Below are 9,661 nucleotides of genomic sequence, written 5' to 3'. Positions count from 1 at the left end.
TAAAGAAATCTCAAAACAGCTACCCAAAAAACAACCAAAAGACCAGCAAAAAATGGGTAAATTATAACTTTTGAAATTCTGTAAAACAAATCTAAATCATCCTTTTGTGCCATACGTTTGACAAATGAAGAATTTAAACACTTCTCAAGGGATTAGACATAAGCTTTTATGACAGTTCTCACAAATGAGATAGTTATGGGCTTTTTAAAACAATTATCTGACATTTTTCACCTTGTGGGATTTGCCCATATATAATTGATTTTTGTTGCTTTTTGGGTCCAGCGGACCATATAGGCCATTTCAGGACCCTATATTATATAAAATATATGTTTCTTTTTACTGATACCAACTGTGATTTATACCCCCCGCGGGTTAGGGGGAGTTGGGTTGGGACGAGAAAGAATTTACCCCATGCTACCCAGCATGTCGTAAGAGGCGACTAACGGTTCTGTTTCTCCTTTTACCCTTGTTGAGTGTTTCTTGTATAGAATATAGTCAATGTTTGTAAAGATTTTAGTCAAGCAGTATGTAACTTGTAAGAAATGTTAAGTCCTTTGTACTGGAAACTTGCATTCTCCCAGTAAGGTCATATATTGTACTACGTTGCAAGCCCCTGGAGCAATTTTTTTTGATTAGTGCTTTTGTGAACAAGAAACAATTAACAAGTGGCTCTATCCCATCTCCCCCCTTTCCCCTATCCCATCTCCCCCCTTTTCCCGTTGCGATATAACCTTGAATGGTTGAAAACGACGTTAAACACCAAATAAAGAAAGAAAGAAACTGTGATTTATGAACACAACCTCAATCCTCATTAACAATGACAAAGAATGTCAGAGGCATCACAGTTGTAAAACCACTGGCAGTACCTGGGAAAACACAGATAAGTTAGATAAAACTGATTTGCTTTTGAAAAATAGTGTGTGTGTTTTACACTTACAGTATACATGAGTTGGCATTCACCCATTATAGTGTTTACAAACTGTATGTAAACTTTCTTTACTCAAGTTGTATTGCACAAAATAATACTGACTCTTGTGAAATACACAAACACACTTTGAACACCCAAATGGGTCTGATAGTACAACTGGGAGTGACAATCGTCACAAAACACAAACGTTTGAATACATACCAAGTGCCGCTTTTGTGTTCACGTCGTACACTGGCATGCCTTTCTTCAACTTGTCTGGCTGCCTGTGCGATTTGCCAGTCGTAACGGTGTTCGTCATTCCGCAGTCGCACTCGATGTAAAGCAAACTTGCGTAGCCAGAGCGATGCTCCTTACAGATGTTGTGGAGAAAAAGAGGCTGTGCACAATGTTGGCATGACCTGAGTTGGTCTGCTACATGCCCCAGCTCAACAATCCTGCGACCAGTTATCCAGGCAGAAGTACCGGTCGCACGAACGTTCGTTTCTAAGCTTTCGCATGTCTCTTCTTCTTCTTCTTCTTCAAGAAGTTCTTCGTCGGGTCTATTTGAAAGAATCAGACGTCGCTTTTGCGCTCCTTCTGTTATGAATCGCCCGTTCCAACGACGCTTCATCGTTTTTGTTTGTTTTGTCGCATACGGTGTTATTGGCGAAGAGCTCATTGTTTACATTCGCTTCGTAGTGACCATTCGCAAGGCGCCGTGCGTACGTGCGTACACTTGAACGAACCTTTATGTTATGCACACAATACAATCTCGCGATCTTTAAATACCATATAAAAACAAACTAGTTGACATGTAATTGAAAGTTTTTTTTATTAGAATCAAGAAATATCTCATGTCCACCAGTGCATATGACACACCCTTTCGCGAAAGCACACTGAACCGTGCGTATACGCATTCGCATTCGCACCCGCAAACCACCAACCCAGGCGGGTTATCCAGATCCAGATCCAGATCCAAGGCAAGTAACTCAGTGAGTATAAACATGAGCTAGAACCGCAACCCGAACACACTCGTAACACCTTAATATCATAGAAGTGTGTACAATTTCACAGTTCTACTAACCTTTTTTAAACATGGAAGAAGTTGATATTTTTGTATCCGTCCCGATATAACCTTTGTGGTTGAAAACGACGTTAAACACCAAATAAAGAATATTTTTCTATATTTTGAATCTAACATGACTCCGCCGTGACCCTGAAATTTGATAAGGGCAAACCTTAATTCACACATGTTGAGGTGTCATCGACCTAAAAGAGTGAAAAATTAAGTAGGTAGCGGCAGTCAAAACTTGGTTTTGAAGTGAGAGTGAATGTTTTGTGATGTCTTGAAAGAAAAATAAAGTACAAGCAAAACACAAAAAAAAGTAAGTGGATACCTTTATTAGTTCCTGAGATTTTGATATTTTAGTACATACGCTGTCGCGACTCTGCTTAAAACTGTAAAATAGGGCAACTTCAGCAGCATGTGGGTACCACATAGTTATCCTCAGCCCTTTCAACTTTTCAGGATCTGTTATCAGCAACCAAGAATAGAAAAAACACATAGTTCTAGCCCTCTAATCTCATATGGCTTCTGTCAGCAAGCATGCAAACTTCACGAAAAACACAATTAAACCCATCGCAAAATTGCACGGGAGGGCAACTTTGGGTCATCACAATTCACACAATATGTATAGCAGCTGTCTGAAACTTTCACATATTCCAAACAAATGTGTGTAGAACATGGCTATTTTTTTTCAGACAGCTTAGTTCAATGCTTTTGGAGTATAAGAGCCTCAAAAATGTCAAAAACCTCAATTTGTCAAGCGGAAAAACAGGAAAATTACAGTTTTTCGCACTTCAAGGCCAATAATTAAGAAACTATTTAAGATACAACGAAAAATTTTGGTGTGTAGATAGATTACAGTGTAATCTTTACAGACATCAGTAAAATTCAGTGTAATGTTGAAAATAATCCCCCAAGAGTGGACAAACCCCCCCCCCCCCCCCCCCCCCCCCCAGAGGGGGGTAGCACATTTCAGATTGAAATATTTCAGAAACTACTGAAAATACAGCCATGATTTTTGGTGTGTAGATTGATTACAATGTTATCTTCACAAATATGTGTTCAATCAAGTACACTACATTGGGGTGTGCACGTTAAAGATCCCACGATTGACAAAAGGGTCTTTCCTGGCAAAATTGTATAGGCTTAGATAAAAATGTCACTGTTATCCCTGCGCCTTGAATATGTGCGCGATATAAATTGCATAAAAAAAATTTTTTTTAAATTAAAAAAAAATATATATAAATCCCTGCGCTTAGAACTGTACCCACGGAATATGCGCGATATAAGCCTCATATTGATTGATTGATTGAAGTAAGATCTAGAGAATACTACATGGCTTGCTGTGTCGTACCAGATTTACACGAGTTGTTTTTTGACTCACATGCGAAGCAAAAGTGAGTCTATGTACTCACCCGAGTCGTCCGTCCGTCCGTCCCGGCGTCCGCCCGGAAAACTTTAACGTTGGATATTTCTTGGACACTATTAAGTCTATCAACACCTGATGTGGCCTGATGGTGTATGGTTACAAGATCTCAAAAAACATGTGCGGCAACTTGACCTCACATCAAGTTCAAGGTCACAGGGGCCGTAATTGTTGTCTTAAAAACGGCCATTTTTCACATTTTCTTCTGAAGTTATCGAGAATGGCAACCTTAGCTATGTATGCTATACAGGGCAATGTAAGCCCTATCTTTGGACACCAGTTTGGTTGACCTTGCTTCAAGGTCAAGGTCGCAAGGGTCCTTTAAAGTTGGATTGTATACATATTTTGAAGTGACCTTGACCCTGAACTATGGAAGATAACTGTTTCAAACTTAAAAATTATGTGGGGCACATGTTATGCTTTCATCATGAGACACATTTGGTCGCATATGATCAAGGTCACTTTGACCCTTATGAAATGTGACCAAAATAAGGTAGTGAACCACTAAAAGTGACCATATCTCATGGTAGAAAGAGCCAATAAGCACCATTGTACTTCCTATGTCTTGAATTAACAGCTTTGTGTTGCATGACCTTAGATGACCTTGACCTTGGGTCAAGGTCACATGTATTTTGGTAGGAAAAATGTGTAAAGCAGTTCTTAGTGTATGATGTCATTGCTAGGTTTAGTTATTTGACCTTGACCCTGAAGGTCAAGGTCATGTAAAGGTCAAGGATGTGAGTCGTATGGGCTTTGCCCTTCTTGTTTAAATAGTGAACTGCGAAAGCGAGCTGTTTACTATTTGAAAAAGCAACGAGTGTAAATCTGGTACGACACAGCAAGCCATGTAGTATTCTGTTTATCCTACATTATATACTTCTGTGCCAGATCTAACTAAAAGTCACCGACAGCGATATTGCCTTTGGATCAACCGCTTTAGAACTTCAAACCACTTTACTCAATTTGACATTCATTCCTCCGCCATGACACACACTCTCAAACTAGGACAAAGTAGTTCGCCTTTGTCAACACTGTTAAGTTTAATATTCGAACAATCAAAACCGAGTACCTGCAAAACCGGTAAAATCCGTTGCGTTGATCGCGAGTCATGGCGGAGTATTCGAGCGAAGCAATGGTGACGCACGCTTCGAGACAATTTGTGGAAGAAATCAAACCCATCACTTCAAAATATACCAGATAAAAAGAAAAGCAGTGGCCACAGGATAAAAGAAACCAAAAGGAACAACAACAGCAAAGCATATCCTTCCTCGATAGGATTAGCTTGACCTTCCGGTTTATCCCATGTACTACTAATTTACATAGCTTGACCTTCCGGTTGACCTCATTTACATGATATACACACGTGTGATTTGAACGATTTTTATCTCACGGTTATCTCTCTCACGTATGTGGGATAAATTTACTAACATTGTTCACAGTTCTCTGGGGAAAACTAAATTCTTGCAAAGTGCACAGTCGGATGAGAAGTGACAGTCAAATGCATATATACCCCTTCTTCAAAGTCAGTCAAACAAAGTTGTCAGTCAAGTACTGCTTGAAACAGGTGTACATGGCAGGCAGGTTTGCTGGAGATTCGACTGTGAATGTTCTGCCAGAAGAAGAAAATGGTGCAAGCACAATGTTGTGTCCAAAAACAACCGATGCAGGAATCTGGCAGAAGTCAGCGATAGGTTCTCCTTTTTGTGGAACGATATTAGATCGAGCACCATGCCATTCACAAGTTCTGATGGACGGTCAAGGTCTTCCAGAAGGTCCGGATTGAGCAGGTGGTTTCTTGTGATCCTATGTTTCAGCAAATGAACCCCAACATTCCGGCCCATGATGCAACGCCCTGCGTCGATATCCAAAAATGCTTCTGGTTCTAATCCAGTCTTATTCCCCAGCTTTGTTGCTTCTTTCACTGTTCCCTCAATTTCTGCCTTGATTTCAAGTCCTTGCAGCAAGTTCACTCGAACACTTTGGGGAGAAATTAAACCAGGTCACTCCAATCCCTCCCTGTTTCCAACCGAAGCAGATCCAGCTGCAACAATAGCTTGTTGGTCAGTGGTACCAGCTGAAGTTTGGGTGGTCGACCTCTTCCAGTTGCTGTGAGTGTGAAAGCAGACTTCATTTGCTGGAAGTGAGCATCATCTGTAACACGCACAAACAAAACAAAAATGTAATACTATGTTCATAATATTTTTGTACTGAAACCATGAAGGCTACCAGTAAGTTCGTCACGCGGTAGATTCGTCACCCGTGACGAAATTACTGGCAGGGGTGGGCGGGTGTTAAGCTTAGAGCTTATGCTTTCAGATGTTTGATTTGTGGGAGAGATTCAAGATTCACTGACATTTTTTAGAGAGAGAGAAAGAGAGAGAGAGAGAGAGAGAGAGAGAGAGAGAGAGTTGTTATTTTAAAACCCGAGATCTACTCATTGTGCAGTTCTCAACTGAGCAGTTTTCAGACGACACAGTCCGAGCGTTGTTATTTTAAAACCCGAGATCTACTCATTGAGCAGTTCTCAACCCGAGATCTACTCATTGAGCAGTTCTCAAAAGCATGTAGTCTGAGAGAGGGAGCGAGAGAGAGAGAGAGAGAGAGAGAGAGAGAGAGAGAGAGAGAGAGAGAGAGAGAGAGAGAGAGAGAGAGAGAGAGAGAGAGACGGACGGACGTACATACACCCATATCCATGACACGCACGCACACACACGCACGTACAAACGCACAAACACTCACACACACCATCGCACACACACCCACACACTGACTAACACCCACACACGCGCGACCAAGAGAGAGAGAGAGGGAGTCCTATGACTTCAACCTCACTGTCAAGGAGGCAGAGAAACTCAATGTGAGGAGAGGGAGGGGTGGAAGGAGGTGAGAGAGAGAGAGAGAGAGAGAGAGAGAGAGAGAGAGAGAGAGAGAGATAGAGAGAGCCGCGCTCGGACTACTGTGGCGAAGTTACCGGGACCGGTGACGAATCTACCGTGTGACGAACTTACTGGAAGCCACCATGAAGGCCTGTTTACTTTCAGTTTTACTTTTGTCCCAAAACAAAAGTTTGCTTTGTTTTTCTGTCATGTATTTGGTTATTTTTTAACTCGTTTCTAATTTATTATATCACCTTGCTTGTCATGAGAAACAAATTAGTAATCACACAAGTTTGATGGACCATAAACTCTGATTAACTGGGGGGAAAAGGAAGAAGGAATGGAGATGCGCTAGGGTCAGTGCATGTAAGCTACGCTACTCGTTGCTAGGCCTAGTCTTGCACTTCCGGTTTTAGCAAAGGAACAATTATTCCTTTTAATCCTAATTTAATCCTCAAGAAAACAACAACTGAGAAACAAAAACCATCGGAGTAATAATTCAAGATTAGTTTGAAACAAATATATCACATGTACGGCGAAAGGCAAAAAATAACTTAGGTCGTTTATCGAGTACCCCCATTTCAACACCCAATACAAAATGACCCAGCACAAACTACTATCATCAAAATGAAAACTACGCACTCAAAACGCTAAATTCAGCAGAATGGTTCGACAGATCAACTTCTAAACACTAAATGAACCGAAAAACATCAACACTTACCAAGGATGGGTTTGATTTCTTCCACAAATTGTCTCGAAGCGTGCGTCACCATCGCTTCGCTTGAATACTCCGCCATGACTCGCGATCAACGCAACGGATTTTACCGGTTTTGCAGGTCCTCGGTTTTGATTGGCTCGCGCTTCGCGCGCATGAATCTTAAACGGAAACTTCCATATTTGGAGGATTCACAAGAAATCGGACTTTCTAGCGCATCTTTTACGACTACGATCGTTTGAGTTGTTTTTAAGTTACGAAAGGTTAAAGTTGGGCAATTTTTTATTGTCCATGTCTAAAATCCACCATCGATTTAATCTAAAAAATACCCCCCCTAGAAAGAAAAGGGACTCTTTCTTTAGCAGTTGACACTGGTTTCCGATCGTTGAATGAAACTATTTTTAGAAAATACAACGCCGAAAGGGAAACACCACAAAAAGTTGAAGAGCAAGTAGTAATGGCGGTCGCGTCACGGCTGTCCGAAAATCCGGAGAGAGTATTTGTGATTCACGCACACGCATTCAATCCAAGCACATTTTGCAAACAAATGGCATGGGGTAAAAGACAAAGAATCCAACTTCATTTCTGTAGTTTCCATTTTCAATAATATGCCATATATTGAAAGCTGTCGGAAATTGAAAACGTGTTATTTTCAGCACAGATCTCGCTTTCCCGCATGGGACTAGCGTTACTGCCGCTACCTAATTTAAGCGAGTCAAAACGCAAATATTGTAGTACTTGTAGTTGTACACTACCTGCATTGTTGCGGACAATGATCCTCTTCTCGTTTGGCGGAAATCAACTTCATGACTTATGAGGTCCACACTGTTCCAAATATCCTCCCTCCTAAACCGGAATCGTTGGAGGACCTCTTCATCGTCGTACACTTTCAAAGGATGAGTACGGTCACGGAAGATACGTAGCCGTCTAACCTGCCTATCTCGCCCAAAATGATCAAGGATTGCAATCATGTTCCTGAAACAATGGTCAGAGCATTGATCAGCTACACGGTGGCCTATTGGTAAGGCGTCCGCCCCGTGATCGGGAGGTCGTGGGTTCGAACCCCGGCCGGGTCATACCTAAGACTTAAAAATTGGCAATCAAGTGGCTGCTCCGCCTGGCGTCTGGCATTATGGGGTTAGTGCTAGGTCTGGTTGGTCCGGTGTCAGAATAATGTGACTGGGTGAGACATGAAGCCTGTGCTGCGATTTCTGTCTTGTGTGTGGCGCACGTTATATGTCAGAGCAGCACGGCTGGGCGTTAAGCAAACAAACAAACAAAATCCTCCTTTTTGAAGCGGATCCATTAAATTTGCAGCCAGTTGATGCCGTTGCCAGCAGCATCTGTTTTGGTGTTCCGCATGGCCTGTGATGCTGTTGCTAACATGGCCTGTGATGCAGTATCAACATGGCCTGTGATGCTGTATCAACATAGCCTGTGATGCTGTATCAACATAGGCCGTGATGCTGTAACATAGCCTGTGATGCTGTATCAACATAGCCTGTGATGCTGTATCATCATAGGCAGTGATGCTGTATCAACATAGCCTGTGATGCTGTATCATCATAGCCAGTGATGCTGTATCATCATAGCCCGTGATGCTGTATCATAGCCCGTGATGCTGTATCAACATAGCCCGTGATGCTGTATCAACATGGCCTGTGATGCTGTATCAACATGGCCTGTGATGCTGTATCAACATGGCCTGTGATGCTGTATCAACATGGCCTGTGATGCTGTATCAACATGGCCTGTGATGCTGTATCAACATGGCCTGTGATGCTGTATCAACATGGCCTGTGACGCTGTATCATCATAGCCCGAGATGCTGTATCAACATAGCCTGTGATGCTGTATCAACATAGCCTGTGATGCTGTATCAACATAGCCTGTGGTGCTGTATCAACATAGCCTGTGATGCTGTATCAACATAGCCTGTGATGCTGTATCAACATAGCCTGTAGTGCTGTATCAACATAGCCTGTGATGCTGTATCAACATAGCCTGTGATGCTGTATCAACATAGCCTGTGGTGTTGTATCATCATAGCCTGTGATGCTGTATAACATAGCCAGTGGTGCTGTATCATCATAGCCTGTGGTCCTGTATCATCATAGCCTGTGATGCTGTATAACATAGCCAGTGGTGCTGTATCATCATAGCCTGTGGTGCTGTATCAACATAGCCTGTGATGCTGTATCAACATAGCCTGTGATGCTGTATCAACATAGCCTGTGATGCTGTATGAACATAGCCTGTGATGGCTGTATCATCATAGGCCGTGATGCTGTATCAACATAGCCTGTGATGCTGTATCATCATAGCCTGTGATGCTGGATCAACATAGCCTGTGATGCGGTATCAACATAGCCTGTGGTGCTGTATGAACATAGCCTGTGATGCTGTATCATCATAGGCCGTGATGCTGTATCAACATAGCCTGTGATGCTGTATCTAAGACTTTAAAATTGGCAATCTAGTGGCTGCTCCACCTGGCGTCTGGCATTATGGGGTTAGTGCTAGGACTGGTTGGTCCGGTGTCAGAATAATGTGACTGGGTGAGACATGAAGCCTGTGCTGCGACTTCTGTCTTGTGTGTGGCGCACGTTATATGTCAAAGCAGCACCGCCCTGATATGGCCCTTCGTGGTCGGCTGGGCGTTAAGCAAACA

At 42.4% G+C, this 9,661-nt stretch overlaps 1 long non-coding RNA gene across 1 annotated transcript; it reads right to left on the bottom strand.

Moving 5' to 3' along the window:
• Window positions 1-2,293: 2,293 nt before the first annotated feature.
• LOC138961576 (uncharacterized) lies at window positions 2,294-7,537 on the bottom strand. Its single transcript, XR_011454229.1, has 2 exons — window positions 6,997-7,537; window positions 2,294-5,550 (listed from the first exon to the last, which is right to left on the bottom strand). It is a non-coding gene; the product is annotated as an uncharacterized lncRNA (long non-coding RNA).
• Between the last annotated feature and the right edge of the window lie 2,124 nt (window positions 7,538-9,661).

This window comes from Littorina saxatilis, linkage group LG3 (assembly GCF_037325665.1).
Source record: "Littorina saxatilis isolate snail1 linkage group LG3, US_GU_Lsax_2.0, whole genome shotgun sequence".
Lineage (NCBI taxonomy): Eukaryota > Metazoa > Mollusca > Gastropoda > Littorinimorpha > Littorinidae > Littorina > Littorina saxatilis.
This window is presented reverse-complemented; position numbering and strand designations above follow the sequence as displayed.